Below are 16,671 nucleotides of genomic sequence, written 5' to 3'. Positions count from 1 at the left end.
CTAGATTGTGTAAGACTGCCTGCTTTGTAAGACAATGCCAAACTGTCTTCCAAAGTGACCATATCATTTTGCATTCCTACCAGCAACGAATATGTCCTGTTACCTTTTGGTGTTGCCATTTAAAACCTTTTCTGGGCCATTTTAATAGCTGTATGGTGGTGTTTTGTTTTAGTGTGCAATTTCCTAGTGGCATATGATGGGTATCATCTTTCCATATGCTGATTTGCCACGTATATATATATATATATATCTCTTGGGTGTTTTTCATGTGTTTTTTTTCCCCAGCTCTTTTGCCTATTTTCATTGGATTATTTTCCTATTGTTGGGTTTTAAGAGTTCTTTGTATATTTCGGATATAATCCTTTATTAGATATGAATTTTGCAAATATAATATTCTCACCCAGTCTGTGGCATATCTTTTCATTCTCTGAAGAGTGTCTTTTGCAGAGCAGATGTTTTTAAATTTAATAAAGTCCAATTTATCAATTTTTTTCCCCATGGGTTATGCTTTGGGTGTTGTATGTTTCCTCCCATGTTATCTTCTAGGAGTTTTATGCTTTTGCCTTGTACATTCTGAGTTAATTTTTTTTGAAAACAGTGTAAGGTCTGTGGCTAGATTATTATTTTTTTTTGCATATGGATGTTCAGTTTTTCTAGCACTCTTTGTTAAAAAGGATATTCTTTTGCCATTGAAATTCCTTTGCTCCTTTGCCAAAGATTATTTGAATATATTGGTGTGGGTTCCTCCTGTCTTTTAATTAACATTTTGGCTACTGTTTAAGGGGAATGCTGATAGCATTTGCTGCAAGCAGATTCTTATACTCCGGCTCCCTCCCGTCAGCAACCAAAAGTAATTGTTTAATACGCAGATATTGTGCTGTGTCTACCTGTGGAAATCACTGCTGCTCACGACCTCATATTTACTTTTATCAGAAAGCACTAGTCCCTTTCCTGCTCTAATTTATTTCCCTCTTTCCTTGTTTTTCTCCCATCTTACAGGAGTGCACACTTGCAAAATTTGCAAAACAGAGTAAAATAAAGTAGTCTACCACCTACCTACCACCCATCTAGCATTTCAGAAAGAGGAATTTCGGTGCTATTACGATAAACATAAGGGCGTCTCTTTTCCTACAAAGTCCCGTGGGGGTGGGAGGGTGGGGGTCCTCTGAGTCGACGATTAAAGCACTACGCTGCTTACCTGCAAGGAGACCGTTGGGATTATTGGGACATTATCAAACAGGCGAGGCAGATTCTGAGCTCACCTGCAATGCTAGTTACCCAAGAACAGCTGTAAAAACTGGTCACACTGGGTCATAGTTTGGAGCGAGGATTTCCATCCCGTTCCCACACTTTAAACGATTGGCATCCGCCAAGTAATCAAAACATACCAAGAGGCCTTTCACCAAGCTCAGTTTGGAGTTTCCAGGCGGCTAACGACAGGCAGAGCTGGCAAGACAGACCCGGCCAGTTTGGCTGCGCGGTGACTCGAGAGAGTGCGGTAGCCGAGGGCCGCGTCCGGGTAAAGCCGAAAGCTGTAATGATGTCAACTTGTTATTTACTTTCCAAATCTGAATGACTGAGCCAGGCGAAAGGAGAATCAATCAACCACAATGTGACCCTACAGGCGGAAAAAACGCCGCGCTACCCTCAGCAGGCGGTGGGGGAGGGGAAGCACGTGTAACCGGGGCCGGGTTGCATCATGAGCTCGCTCGCGTTTTCTGTTGCACCCTCGGTTTTTCGATTGCACGTAATACCTCTCGGCAGCAGCCCGCACAAGCCCAGGGAGTCCGGGAGCCACGCAGGGCCGGCTCAAGGGAAGGCCCCGCCACGTCCTTTTGGGGGTGGTCTTCAATGGCAACCGATACGTAGTAAGACACACTCTATTCTGCTGATTCACAATTATGGAGACTGTGTAAGTGTGGATTTTTTATGGATGTGCTCTGGAATAATGGTGTGGCCACAGTCGTTGTACATCATTGACCTTTTCCAGCTGCAAGGTATGGGCAGCGTGATTTCTAGGTCCGCCTTTCTGATGGAGGACCAGCCCCTTAAACACTCACCGCCGGCCCCCTTCCCTCCGCCACCAGAACAACAAATGGTCCAGTGTCCCAGAAAAGAGCAAGTGAGGTTACGGTTTAAAAGGCTGAGTGGACCGGGCCCTCAGCGCGAAGCGCAGTAGACACCAAAGGGAGGGGCAGACTTATTGTAAAATGTTCACCAAAGCAGACACTAAAGGTGCTTGGGGTGGGCGCGGATGTGTATTTAATTGAATCAAGGCCGCGTGGGGTGCATAGTGGTCACCGAACTGCAGGGCAGGGAGGCACGCTGGGGATTTGGGTGCCCCAGGGCTGGGCCCAGCAAGCCATTGCAACAGAAAACACTTTGCAAATGCCCGAGGGAGGTCTGCAGCCTGCTCGTGGGGGTGGGGATAAGGATGGGAGGAGGTTCCCCCCAACCCCCGGAACCCCCACTCCCCAGCTCCTGGCCTCCACCCCCGCGTGTCTGAGTTTCTTTCTCCCCACGCGTTTCTGGCCCTTCCCTGTAGCTGCTTTCGCAAAGGTTGAGGGCTCCACCTGAGCCCCCACCTTTTGGGGAGGGGGAGAGAACAGCGGGGCGTCCTCTAAGGCGCGGATTTTGAGGGAGATGCCCCCTCGGGCAGGTTACAAGGGTTCGGTTAGGGCAACTGGGCGGTTTCTTTTTTGGGGTGGGGGAGGGTGACACTCTAGCTCCGGCCCGGGTTCCTGTCCCCTCTGGAAACGTCGGGGGTGGTGGCCCCGGTGACGGTCCCCGCCACCCCGACAGTGGGGTAAAGACTGAGGTTTGGGACTGGGTGGGGGTACACGGCGCTGCCTGGCTCCCCGTGGAGGCCCCGGGAAAGGACTGGGTTCAGAGCTCGCGGGGAAAGGCCCGGTTTCCCCTCACCCACCCTAGGCGTGGGGGCAGGGAAGCTGGGGGTGAGGGACGTTGCAGGGTCGCAGGTTCCCCCACCGTGGGGGAGGGGCCGGATCGGGACGCGGGTCCTCCCCCGAGGCGGCGGGGGAGGGGCGGTTCTGGGGCGCGGACTCTCCCCGTCGGCGCCGTGGGGGAGGGGCTGGCCCGGCGTCCCTACCCCCGGTGGGGGAGGGTCTGGTTCGGGACGCGGTCCCCGGGGCGCAGGGGAGGGGCCGCAGGGGACGCGGGCGCCCCTCCCCCGGTGCGGGGCCTGGGGGAGGGGCGGGCCGGGGCGGCGGAGGCGGCCCCCCTGGCAGTCCTCCCGGCCGGGGTCGGCGCTCTGGCGGCGGCCGCTCCCCCCTGAGGTCACTGCCCGTGCCGGTCCCTCCCGCCGTCCCGCCCTCTGCCGCCGCCGCCGCCGCGCCCGCCTCGGCCCCCCCACTCTCCGCGCTCGGGAGCCGCGAGCCGCCCGCGCCCCCGCCCCGCCCGCCGCCGCAGCGCCCTCGGCCGCCATTCGGCACCGAAACTTTCCAGCGCCCGCGCCTCACGGGACTCGGCGGGGCGGGGGCGGCCCGGGGGCGGCGCGCGGCGGCTCCGGGGCGCCGGGCCCTCCTCGGCCGCGGCTCGGCCCGGCTCGGCGACGGCCGGCCGCAGGGAGGCTCGGCGCGGCGGCGCCCCACAAGTTGCCCTGCCCGCGGCGAGGTGAGTGCGCGGGCCCGGCCGGCGGGCGCGGCGCGGGGCGGGGCGGGGCGGGGCGGGGGGGCGCCAACTTCTCCGGCGGGGGTGGGCGGGCGGCGGCTCGGGGCGGCCGGGGCGCTGCAGGGCAGGTCCCCAAGTGTCCCCGGGGCTCGGGTCGGGGCGCGGCGCGCTGCCTGCGGGCTGAACAATACCCGAGGGGCCGCCCCCCCGGGAGCCGGCGCGTGGGGGGGCGGCGGGTAAGTTTGGGGAGCGCTCCGGCGGCCCCCGGTCCCCTTTGTCTGCCGCGCGGGGGGCTGGTGCGCGAAGCTGCGGCGCCGCGGGCTCCCCGTGGGGGAGGGGAGCCCCATTCATCCCGGCTCCGGCCGGCCCGCCCCGGACCCGGTGGCCGCGCGGCGGCGCGCCGGGCACTGAGTGCGGGCGAGGCCCAGAAACTGTCAAGGAAGTCAGAGCCCCCCACCCCCGGCCCGAGCGACGGCACCGGCTGGGGGCCACCTCGGCGTGTGGGGGTCGCCGCTGGTCTGGGGGGGGTCTGCAAAGCGCGGCCTGGGGGGTGCAGACCTGTTGCTCCGGGCTAGGGGGACGGTGACCCCAGATTGGCGTCCCGGGCCCTGCTCCCGGAGGGACTCTCCCGCCTGGGGGCCCGTCCTCGGAACCGGCTGGGCGTGCGTCTCCGGGGTCGGTGGCTGCCGGGCAGGTGACAATTGGGGGTCACCAGAAGCCAGCCCGCGCTGGGTTGGGCCTGGACTTGGCGCGCGTCGCCCGTGCGCGGTCAGGCCCGGGCCGGGGTTCGCTCCTGCTCGGCCTGGCGTTCCCCGCACAACTGCAGGCGAATTCCAGAAAGTTAGAGCCGGAGGTGATGTTGTGCATCACACCCCCTCCCCCAAAACAACAACAACAGAAGCCCCACCCGCCCAGCCCCTATTGCATCTGCAACTGTCTCTGCTGCGCATTGTCACATGTGGCTTGACCTGACTTCTGCATGTTTTTCTCTCCTGACGCGCCGCCCAAGTCCCTGGTTTAACCTGGAAGCGCAGGGGCGGGACTCCAAACCTGGAGGGAGGGGCGCCCTGCTGAGGTCCCCAGCGGTGGCTTGGGGCACACATGGCTCTGGACGATTTTATGAAAAGTTTGGAGTTAGTCAGTCATTCCTAGAAAAGATGCCTTTAGGGAAAAAAAAAAAGTTGAGTATGGAACAATTACAATGTTCAGATGACGCTTTTATTTCAAAGGACGCTATGTGTCAAATGTGCTGCAGATTTTGATGGAAAACCACCCAGCTGGGTAAATAATCCAGGGATAAAAGTTGAAGTTCCTCACTTGAGCCACTTATTAAAATAGCCCCTCAAGGGGATTCCAGCTGTTCCGTGTACACACACCTGTGGGACAGAAATGGGGATTTTTGGTGGTTTATTTATAGGTGGTGTACATTTGCCCCTTCAGTGGGCTAGTGATTTTTTCCTCTGCCAGTAGTTTTAAGGAAGAAACTGCAAAATAACAACAATAATAATGATCACCGTATTATTGAAGAGACCCAAAAGTGAATGTTTCCAAATCTGGGGTACTTTCATCAGTTGTATCCGTAGCATGATTTTGTACAACAGTTATCTTAGTAAGGAGGTCCCTCCCCTTTTTTAGTGATGGATAAACATTTATTCCAAAATGTACCCAGGTACTCTACTAGGCCCAAAGGCACACCAGGAGCACGGTGGGCCCCCTTAGGGGACAGTGGGACATGGGAGGGGGCCCACCCGCCAAGAGCAGCGCAGGTGTCACCAAATGCTCTAGGGTTGGCTCTTGTGCTTTTATCCAGGGCTTGGTCAGTCCAGGAACTCTCAACACCCCCATTTAAATGTCACACGTGTATCCCTAAATCTCCCAAACCCCACTCTTCCTGCAAGGTTGGGCGTTTGGGATAAGGAGAATGCTTGGTGTATCTCTGGGAGCTTTAGTGTTGCGTTTATGTGATGACATCATGAGTCTGCCTCCTGTTAGGAGACTTTCAATGGGCTTTGTGGCCCCCACAGTGGTAAATAGGGTCCTCGAGTCCAACTGCATCATGACCAGTGACATTTGGCTGTCCTGGTGCGATCTAACTAGTCCACCCTGTTCCTGCTCCACCGTGGGTCTGGAAGTCCTGCACCTTGCTGAGCGTTACTTTCTATGTGTGTAAAAATACAAAGCAGAACTGAAATCGCTGTACTCACTAGGCAGTGTGAGGACGGGAAGAGAATGTATGTGAACTGGGATGGAAAGCCGCCTGTAAATGTTAGCTGTTGCTCTTGTGCAAATAGAACAATTGTCTTTGTGCGGCTTGAATGCCATGCCCTGAGGAATTCACAGGCCTAACCCTATACTAGCAAGGGTCGTTTTGCTGAAAGATGTTAAGTAACTTGCCAATAGTAGTCGTGGAGAGAGGGTTGTCTGATTCCCAAAGCCCAGCTCGTAAGCTTGGCCTTTTTTTTGCCTTCCTGACTACCTAGGGTGAATTTTCCCATTTGGAGAAAAAAGCTGTTTAAATTACGAGTATACACACACACTCACAAACCAGAATCTACATTGAAATCTGTATATATGTATAAACATATCTCAATAGAATCAGGAACCCTCTGTTTTCCTGTCTAGTTGTGTTGTCCAAAGTGGTGGCCACCAGTCACGTGTGCATATTTAGAGTCGATTAGAATTCAATAAAAGGAACAGTTCTATCCCTTTTGGTCATTCTAGCCACAATTCATGTACTCAGTGGATGCATGTGGCCAGTGGCCACCATATTGGATAGCACAGAACTTCCAGAAGGTGCTGTGGTAGGGTCCTACTTTATGGTTATTACAATGACAATAAAACAAGAGAGTTGGTGTGCTTTTTGTGAGGGGAGAGGAGAGACCGTTTGAAATAATTCACAGGTATATCTTTTTAAAAGAGAGACCCATTTCAGCCAGCAATTGACCCAGGAAAGTGATTTCAGTGAATGGATTCTTCACCTGAAATTGACAGCTATGGTCAGATCAGTTTTCAATCAGAAAACCAGAGTCTGAACGTTTAACCTCGGGTAAGGAATTCAGCGTTTCTGTGCCTCAGTTTTCCCATCTGAAAAAATAGTGTCAGTCCCCATGTGCCTGCCTAAGCAGATGGTGGTGAATATCCCTTGGGATGGTTGGAGCCTTTGGTGTCACCATCATTGAGGCCCCGTGTGGCTGATTGAGAGGCTGCCACCCTCTCAATCATCTGATGGAGAGATTGCCACCCAAATCTTTGCCACCTGATTGAGAGATTGCCACCCAAATCTTTGCTTGCTGTGGGTACCTGGGGCTACCACCCACCCCTTGAAGTTCAGGTACTAAGTATTGAGGCTGTCACTTGAGGTCAAAGTCTTAACGTTTTAAATGGCTGGCAAGGAATCGTTCCTACAAAGTGAGACTTCACAATAGTCGAAGTATTTTTTTTTTCAAAAATAAATGTCTGAGTGTTCACTGTTTCCTGTACACCCGGTCCCTGAGTCAGGATGTTATTTTTATTACTTAGTTGGTGTGTCGTTTGCATAGTTCTTTTTTTTTTTCATAGCAACAGGTTAGACATTTTATTTGTAAATGAGGGTGGGGGAAAAGCCCCATTTTGTGTCTGTCAGTGAGGTGACTTCCCGCATCAGCCTTCCATCATTGGCCCTCACTTTTGCTTCCTCTCAGGGCCCTGAGGTGAGCTCTAAGCGTTGGGCTGGAAGTTCTTGAACACCTGGGACATCTGCAGTTCTCTGCCAGGGGGTCCCTCCCGAGGGAGACTGCGCCCAGGAAAGCCATCTCACGGAGGTCCTGAGTGTCAGGAATCAAGAGTCTCAGTCACATTTGGGTAGGAAAATACCCAGCTCAAACCTGGGGCCGTCCCTATCCCCGCGTTCTGCTGGGGTGTCCAGACCCCAGGCCCCACACGTACGGCATTGCCAGGCCGAACCCCAGGCCTAGCGACAGTCACAGTTGCTCTGCTGTGTGAGGAGAGAGTGTCCCAGCAGCTGTGGTTTCCCCATGCCTCGAATTCACCCCTCCCCCCTTAAAAAGAAATAGTACGTTACATCCAATCACTTGGTAATCCTTCGCCACCAAAGGCATTTTAAAATACAGTTTCAGTCAGGAAGGAAGACCACAGTCATTTTGTAAACACTTTTTTTTTTTTTAAGTTGGAAAGATAAACTTTTTTTTTCCCCGTAACTATTTTTAGTGTGAAGGAAGTAAGTGGCCTCTGGAGTGGAGACTGGATGTGAGTTGGTCCTTTGGGTCTTGCCTTCCTTGGCCCTTTGCTGTTCTCCATCCTTTCCGTGGGGTTTGACCGAAGGGACTGCCCTGGCCAGATTGGCAGAATGCGACCCAACAAAACCAAAATAAAAGCTGGCTATGGGAAGGGACTAAGAAAGTCAATGGTCTCCTACTCTGAGTTTCAAATCTCCAGAGAAAAAAATGCAATGATGAAGGAATTGGGCGTCCCGGCGCTTTCTTACTAGGGACTGGAAAACTTGACTGGAGATGATTGTTCACTGAGCTGGCAGCCTCCCTCCAGGCCATTCTGTCCATTATCATCACTGCTGTCAAATATTTATGAAGAATCCGCTGCCTGATTGAAGACTGCAGATGGGAACCGGAGGCCATTAAAAAATTGAATTGGAGCAAATTTAAAGTTCAAACAGAGGAGAGAATATTTATATCTTACAAACGAAGTCCAGTATCATTTCCTTTGGTTTGTTCTTGGCGGATGGGAACAGAGATGGAGATAGGGCATGGTGTGTGGGTTGGAGAGGAAGAGAAGTCTTGGACAGAGGGAAGTAGAGAACCGGGTGGGTTATTGGAATCGTGTTTTCAGCGTTGAACGCTAGAATCTTGCAGTCCACGAATGGTTCTTGATCGGAGGCGATTTTGCTTCCTATGTTCAAGGGGGCACGTGGCAATGTCTGGAGATGTTTTGGGTTGTCACAGGTTGGGGGAGGGGATGGGTAGTGCTGCAGGCATCTCGTGGGTCTGTGCAAGCTGCTGCATACCCCGCAGTGCACGGGACAGCCCTGCCACAGATGGGTCCGCCCCAATGCCAGTGGTGCCCATGGGGGAAACCACCCGTGGTTATACAGTCAATGCCACAGTCCTGTTTGGGGCAAGCTCGGTAAGGGTGGTGCATGCCAAGAAAAACTATATATCAAGTTCCGTAGTTCTCAGGTGCCCATGCGCTTTGTGGGGATACAGATAGTAAGAGTTTTGGGTGCTCACAGGAGACGCAGAAGGAAGAGGTGGGAAGGAGTGAATTCAGGCGTTTGAAGAGCCCTTAGAAACAAGAGCAGGAGGGGTTGGGGGAGGGCGAGGCTGCTGGGTGCCTAAACTCTCAACACAAGTACTTTTTAGAGCTCCAGATACAGGTACATCTTGAACACATATTTCTCAACTTCTTGCTTTCCGTTTTGCTGATGTCAAAGCAGATTTACTAGGTCTTACTTTCGGTCAGCTTCTTGGAACCTTTGGTATCATGGAAAACAAACCCTGCAAGCAGCACCTGTCTCTTGTATTCGCGGATTCCCCTGGTCCCCAGCAGTATGTCCTTTAACCTGGATTTGGGGTCACCCCACCAGCAGGCGGGGGCTCAGAGGGTGGAGGCAACTGGATGGAGTGTTTGCTGCTTCCGACACTGGGTGCTGCCTGAGTCACCACTAGGTTGATTAGCAAAGCGGGGCCAGCTGGGGACGGCTGTGCGGTTTCCTGGTCACGTGAGCCTGGTCATCCTGAGTGACCCATGGCCCTGTGTCATGCTGACCCCCATTGGAGCGCCAAGTCTAACCTGGGCAGGGCCTTCTGGCTGCTCGTCGTCACGGGGCACGTGACACGGCTCTGAGGGAAGTTTGATTTGTAGCCAGCTCACCATGCACTTGACTGTATCTTACGGCCAGTTACCTTCTCTAGTGTGGAGCCCACCCTGCTTTTATTTCCTCTACTCCGAAGTTGGGAATTGGGTGTGGAAATGTATCTTTATTTGTTAGGATGGTCTCCAGCGATCGCTTGCTTTCTTTTTTTATCTTTTTATTACCCCTTAAGTTAAATTTCAGGGCTGGTGTGCATATATGTGTATATACACAGGGTGCCAAAAAATGTATACACGTTTTAAGGAAGGAAAAAACTATTAAAATAGTAATACTCAATATATACCGATGACAAAAGATGAATACAAGTCATGTGTATACACTTTTTTGGCACGCCCAGCATATATATATATACATATATGCACACACATACACATATGGTTCCTCTATATTTTCTAAATTACTATATAATAAGTTAGGAATTTCAACACATGCATAGACCTGGTTAAATAACACTGCAGTTGGGATACAGAGCTGTCCCTGTCCCCCAGAGCTGTCCCTGCCCCCAGAGCTGTCCCTGTCCCCGAGAGCTATCCCTGTCCTCCAGAGCTGTCCCTTTCCTCCAGAGCTGTCCCTGCCCCCAGAACTGTCCCTGCCCCCAGAGCTGTCCCTGCCCCCAGAGCTGTCCCTGTCCCCAGAGGTGTCCCTGCCCCCAGAGGTGTCCCTGCCCTCCAGAGCTGTCCCTGCCCCCAGAGCTGTCCCTGTCCCCCAGAGCTGTCCCTGCCCCCAGAGGTGTCCCTGCCCCCCAGAGCTGTCCCTGCCCCCAGAGCTGTCCCTGCCCCCAGAGCTGTCCCTGTCCCCCAGAGCTGTCCCTGTCCCCAGAGGTGTCCCTGCCCCCAGAGCTGTCCCTGTCCTCCAGAGGTGTCCCTGCCCCCAGAGCTGTCCCTGTCCCCCAGAGGTGTCCCTGCCCCCAGAGCTGTCCCTGTCCTCCAGAGGTGTCCCTGCCCCCAGAGCTGTCCCTGTCCCCCAGAGCTGTCTCTGCCCCCAGAGCTGTCCCTGTCCCCCAGAGCTGTCCCTGCCCCCAGAGCTGTCCCTGCCCCCAGAGCTGTCCCTGCCCCCAGAGGTGTCCCTGTCCTCCAGAGCTGTCCCTGTCCTCCAGAGCTGACCCTTTACTCCAGAGCTGTCCCTGTCCCCAGAGCTGTCCCTGCCCCCAGAGCTGTCCCTGCCCCCAGAGGTGTCCCTGTCCTCCAGAGCTGACCCTTTACTCCAGAGCTGTCCCTGCCCCCAGAGCTGTCCCTGTCCTCCAGAGCTGACCCTTTACTCCAGAGCTGTCCCTGCCCCCAGAGCTGTCCCTTTACTCCAGAGCTGTCCCTGCCCCCAGAGCTGTCCCTGCCCCCAGAGCTGTCCCTGCCCCCAGAGCTGTCCTTGCCCCCAGAGCTGTCCCTATCCTCCAGAGCTGTCCCTGTCCCCCAGAGGTGTCCCTGCCCCCAGAGCTGTCCCTGTCCCCCAGAGGTGTCCCTGCCCCCAGAGCTGTCCCTGTCCCCCAGAGCTGTCCCTGCCCCCAGAGCTGTCCCTGTCCCCCAGAGCTGTCCCTGCCCCCAGAGCTGTCCCTGTCCCCCAGAGCTGTCCCTGTCCCCAGAGGTGTCCCTGCCCCCAGAGCTGTCCCTGTCCTCCAGAGGTGTCCCTGCCCCCAGAGCTGTCCCTGTCCCCCAGAGCTGTCCCTGCCCCCAGAGCTGTCCGTGTCCCCCAGAGCTGTCCCTGCCCCAAGAGCTGTCCCTGTCCCCAGAGCTGTCCCTGCCCCCAGAGCTGTCCCTGCCCCCAGAGGTGTCCCTGCCCCCAGAGCTGTCCCTGTCCTCCAGAGCTGACCCTTTACTCCAGAGCTGTCCCTGCCCCCAGAGCTGTCCCTGTCCTCCAGAGCTGTCCCTGCCCCTAGAGCTGTCCCTGCCCCCAGAGGTGTCCCTGCCCCCAGAGCTGTCCTTGACCCCAGAGCTGTCCCCTTCCTCCAGAGCTGTCCCTGCCCCCAGAGCTGTCCCTGTCCCCCAGAGCTGTCCCCTTCCTCCAGAGCTGTCCCTGCCCCCAGAGCTGTCCTTGACCCCAGAGCTGTCCCCTTCCTCCAGAGCTGTCCCTGCCCCCAGAGCTGTCCCTGCCCCCAGAGCTCTCCGCTCTCTGCTGTGGTGCCCCCTAGTCGCCCCCTCCCCAGCCCGTAGCCAGGGCACTGCCCTCAGCTCTGCTCTCCTGTCCTGGTAATCACATCCTTGCTCAGGGAGAAACTCCCCGCGGTGAAGCCTTCCAGCCTCCCAGCACCTTCCCAGACACACGAACCTCATGCTTTGGCACGCGTGGGGTCCCGGTGCTGCCCACACAACGACTCTACGCTGTGGATATTATGAAAAGCAAAGGAGAACTAAACTTGTCACTTCTTAGTACTTGGAAGAAGCCATAGTGAAAAAAATACCAGAGTCTTGTTGGGGCTGCCAAAGATCGGGTCCTTTTCTCTGCCAGTGAGTCCTTGGTGCCAGCTGAGTGGGAATGTGACGTGTTTTGATGCACTTTCCGAGAATGTTTCCCCTGAACCTTTCAAGACATTTTACTATGTAAAATGTACCGGTAGCTTAGAGTCCTGTCTTTAGTTTCAAAAACAGGATGTACATAGGGAGGCAGCCCATTTTTTCCCAACGGGGTAATGATTTGAAAATCAAATAGGTTAAAAATAGCACGTTGTATTTGCATTAGTTTGTTGTAGGAATAAAACGGATTCCTCAGGCTGGGCTTCTGTGTAGTTCTTAAGCTGCATTTTGCTTTGGGCCATCATTTCCGCTCTTCGTGATCTAAGAAATGGCGTGTGTTCTAGAAGAATCCTTGACCCGGCGTGTTGGCTCCTGGCGTCGTGCCTTGGGTGGTCTGCTTGCTTGTGTGGTGACTTCAGCCTGTGCGTGTGTCCTCACACAGGGGACTGAAAGGCTTCTTGCACGTCTCACGGGTGAGGGTTTCAGTTTAGAAAAGGGACACTCGTTAAATGTTGGTTACAGGTGATGGTGCTCTCATGTGCACTAAAAGGGTGGGTACACTGACAGTTACTTATGTCCCTTGCTTTTGACTGATTAATTAGCCCTGATTCAAATAGGCAACATGTAACTTCACGTTGATAACGTTGTTGCATGTTTAAAAAAAAAGAAAACAACCCCGCAATTCAGAAGACACTTGCTTGGGCTGCTGGCTGCCTGTGAGTAATTCTTCTGAGTGTCGTAGTTTTCCAGTCTCGCGAGACCCTTTAAAATAAACACAAATGGTGCTCGGGGCAACATTCACAGTTTATTCTTGAAGACGGTGTCTGCCTTGGAGTCCTGTCATTTTTCCCCTATCGGGTGGATGTACCCGGAATGCTTAAGAGAAAACACCAGAGTTTTCTTTGCTTGTTTCCCTGGAGCCTGGAACCTAGCATATGACACCCCCCAGCCAGCACAGAGCTCTTTCCTTTCTGCAACACTTGCCCCCAGCCCCCAGGCTGAATACAGAGGCAGGAGGAGGTAAGGACCCCTCTCCGCGCCCCGCACCTGCTCACCACCCCACTCCAAGAAATCACAACCGTCCTCGGGTGTACTGAGAACTGGATACCCAGTGTCATCTGTGCTGCAGCCAGGCTGGGAGGACACCGTCCCCTTCTCAGAGAGCTCGACGCATCAGTCTTATCTACTCACCCCTTGTCATTAGCCTTGGCGTCTGTGCACACATACGGGGTTGTTCAACTCTGCAAACCTTTCTGCTTGTTTGAACCTCCGCTTGTTTGGACAAAAGAAGCTTACTGTAGAAGATGCCATTTTATTTCTTAAACCAAACAAACACTTGACTATGGTAAAGACCATGTACATCTTCGAAAGAACTGGAGAAAAATTCAGCACCCTCAGCGGTGCTTTCCGTTTCTAGTGCATTGAGGGTAGAGGGTAATTCTTAGTCTTCACCAGGCTGGCTGTGCTCCTTTGCTTAACCTCGTCATCTTGACGTCCATTTGAAGGGGACAAATGAGAAAGTGGAGTGTGTGTGGGGGGGTCTCTTACCAGAGTCGCGTGCAGATGTCTGTAGCATTAGAATGCAAGCCTAATTCACAGCACCTATAAAGTGCCAGGCGGTTGCAGAGTTTCACGTATTTGAAAAAAGCCCTGAGCACAGAATAGACGTCCTTACTATTTGGTTCTATTTGGTTCGTGGGGGAGCGGGGAGCGGGGGGATGGGTTAAACGTGGGTCCCCATCTGAGGTTCTTTTTCCAACAGAACCGTGTAGGCATTTTAATCCCATGGAGCTTGGATGCCAGCTCTGCGTTGGGAAAGGCTTAGGTATTCACTGTTACCAACGTGGAAACCGTGGTTCCAGGTCCCGACAGTCGCAGGTCAGTTTGGGAGACACACGGTTTCGTTGAACTCCTAATTCGATTGTGAAACAAATACCACATTAGGTGTGTATTTCTAAGACACACGGGAGGTTCCCTGCCAATTTCAGCCGTTTCCTGGCGTCCGCAGAGTAAGACTTCAGAAAAGCCTGGTGGAAGGAACAATGCTGGAGGTGCGGCCGGCCCCGAAGTGGATGAAGATACGCATTCGTGATGTCTCGTGTCCAGTGCATGTAGGAATTACTGTAGACCAGCTGAGACCCAGCGGAGAGGCCTGGTGATGTTACAGTTGCCTGATAAATGTCATGGTGCTCTTTCAAGCAGCCGTCTGCACGTTGTGTGTGGCTGCGTGTCTGTGTGTGTGCACGCGTGTTTGGGTGTGCACATGGGTGTGCAGTAAGGGACTGAGACGTAGCCTTTAATGCTGTGACTTAGAAAAAACAGAACATGCCATGACACGGTACTGTGCCCATTTGGGACCAGTAGACCTGGCGTGCTTTTGAAGCTGAAAAAGTATTGTGTTTTAGAAGCAGAAGACTGTCTCAGTGGCAGGTGCGAGAGGAAGCTTTGGCACAGTGCTGTGCTTTTTTAAGCGTTTCATGACTCGGCAGTATTTTCCTTATCATTCTGTTTATAGATGAGCTGCTGTCATTGATGGAAGCCCTTGGGGCTCTCCAGATCGGGGCGTTTTGTTGAAGAAGGGACTCCGAGTTGACATGAGATGGTGTGGGAACTGGCTTGTGATGAAAGTCTTTGGGTGCCTTCAGTCTGGCTGTTTATTTGTTGTCTCTCCTCTCTCCCTCCCAGAAACATATTTCATCCATCGTGGCTGTTATTCAATATATTTTTTTATTTCACATTAGAGGCTTTTTAAAGAGAAAACTGTCACTTTAATTGATGCTGTATTACGGGTGTTCCAGAGAGTAAATAAATAGATTATATTCATGCCTCAGACCACATTGGTGGCTGCGGAGAGGAGACCTGGGACTGGCCTGTGACCTGAGGGGCTTTTGGCTCGTTTGCTGAAGATTGGTTTTCTGGAGAGTCTGAATGTCACGCACAGGGAGCCCCAGGGTTTTCACACTCGCCTTTTTGTTTGTGTGTTTCACTTGAAAACAAGTTGGTTTTGGTTTGTGTGTATCATTTTGGGGCTTTGCGTCGATTTTTGCCTTTGTGATATTGACTTGGCGAGGTAACTCGGTAGAGAAGATGGAGTAATAACCATTGTACATTCTCGGAGTACGGACAGGACACTGCATTAATGCTGGTCGGGACGTGCTGGGCATTCATTGTCCTTTGGTAAACCGAAATACTTACCTACTTTAAAACAAACAAATCTGCTTCTTTTTATGGGGTATTCCGAAGGCGCCTTCTGTAAAGAGGGGACACAGGAAGTACAATTGTTTATCATCTTGTTTTGCACCTTTGTTTACCCTCCAGAGATCAAGAATGCTGCAGTATCACGTTGAGTTATCAGCAGGGTTTTGGGAATGGACGTGGCTGCCCCCTTCCCAGGAGGAAGGGAGACCGAGTATTTGGCCTTTAAACTTGAGCCTTGGCCAGCTCTTGACTTCACATTGCGTGCAGGCCCGCAGATACCAGTCACTTCAGCTCTGGACCGGTTGTGGGGGTGTGGTCGTTGACTGACAACGCTAATAATTAGCATTTCATGGTTTGCCAGCCCAATTACCCTCTGTAATGTTTCAGACGTGCATCGAGAGAATGGCCTGCGCGGAAGTTGATTCTGCTTCCCAGAGGCTCAGGTACGCATGAAGCGTAGGTAGCTGTGACGATTTGGGGGAATTTGACGTACAGCGGTGTGAGGCAGGAAGGTGGGGGACCAGTGGGGCCAAATGGTGCAGTCCACTGAGATACTCTGTCAGGGCGCCAAGCTTCGAGGGAGAACGTATAATAAAACCAGTTCGTTTATAGCATCGTTGAAGGACCGTTTACATAATTTATATCAAGGAAGGCAGTTACTTCTCGTTAGGAAGATTGGGTTATTAAAATGAGCTATCTTCATTTTCCCACAGAAATAAAAAATCAATTGTAGTTCAAATAATTGTATGTGAAGCTTTATAATTGGAAATTGGAAGCTAGCAAAATTATATAACCCTGGTTAATTACATTAGTCGACTCAAACTAAATATAGAATGAGATTAGCTCATGGAAATATTTCATTTTTATCTCAGTGAAGTCCAGATCATACCTGCTCAATGGTCAGATAATTTCTAGTTACATTTTGTAATTTTTGGGACCCTCCTGGACGTGTTTTCAGGAAAGTCAGTGGAAACGAGAGACTGGATATTTTCATTATTCCCCAGTTTATGTTTAAATCTAAAACGGTGCACACAAAAAAGCGGTCTTTTGTGAATTCTAATTTTCTCAGTGTATATGTTATTAAACACACACACACACACACACACACACACACACACACAGCATTGTATGCCTGGCACAGTAGACCAGTGAGCTGGGGTTCCCATTTTTCTGTGTGGCACTTGCTTTAAGGGACGTTTGAGCAGGGTTCATAGTTCACTAAAAGTAAATGTTCCACCGTCTCTAATTTCCTGTCGTGTTTGCTTTTCCACTGAGTGTTCTATATTTGGACAACAAATGTATTTTTCTGTACGGGTTTCTGTGGGCCCAGATGTCCATCAGAGTGGAATTCCTCTCTGTGGACAACACTGGGTTGGACGTGCCCTAGTGTTTGGTTCTCGGTGGCTCCTGGGGTCGAGGTGGCTGCATTGTAGACTGGCCTCTGCTAAGATGTGTGTTACTTTGTTTTATTTGGGCTTGCCACAGATGTTTGCTTAGCTTTCCAATGGCTTGCTG

At 52.6% G+C, this 16,671-nt stretch overlaps 1 protein-coding gene across 12 annotated transcripts in view; it reads left to right on the top strand.

Moving 5' to 3' along the window:
• The first annotated feature begins 1,894 nt into the window (after positions 1-1,894).
• TBL1X (transducin beta like 1 X-linked) overlaps positions 1,895-16,671 on the top strand; it is a 185,161-nt gene continuing 170,384 nt past the window's right edge. For 4 of the 12 annotated variants that reach the window (XM_081042588.1, XM_081042596.1, XM_081042584.1 and 1 more), the window contains exon 1: positions 3,728-3,866. The gene's annotated coding sequence lies outside the window, so the exon portion shown is untranslated. Of the gene's footprint in view, positions 1,913-2,730; positions 2,807-3,480; positions 3,634-3,720; positions 3,867-16,671 lie in introns of those variants that run through there. The other 8 variants (XM_081042597.1, XM_081042583.1, XM_081042585.1 and 5 more) reach the window with 6 other exon arrangements.

Source organism: Rhinolophus hipposideros (genome assembly GCF_964194185.1).
Source record: "Rhinolophus hipposideros genome assembly, chromosome: X".
NCBI classification, from domain to species: domain Eukaryota; kingdom Metazoa; phylum Chordata; class Mammalia; order Chiroptera; family Rhinolophidae; genus Rhinolophus; species Rhinolophus hipposideros.
Note: the sequence above shows the minus strand (reverse complement) of the source record. Positions and strands in the feature narration are given on the sequence as shown.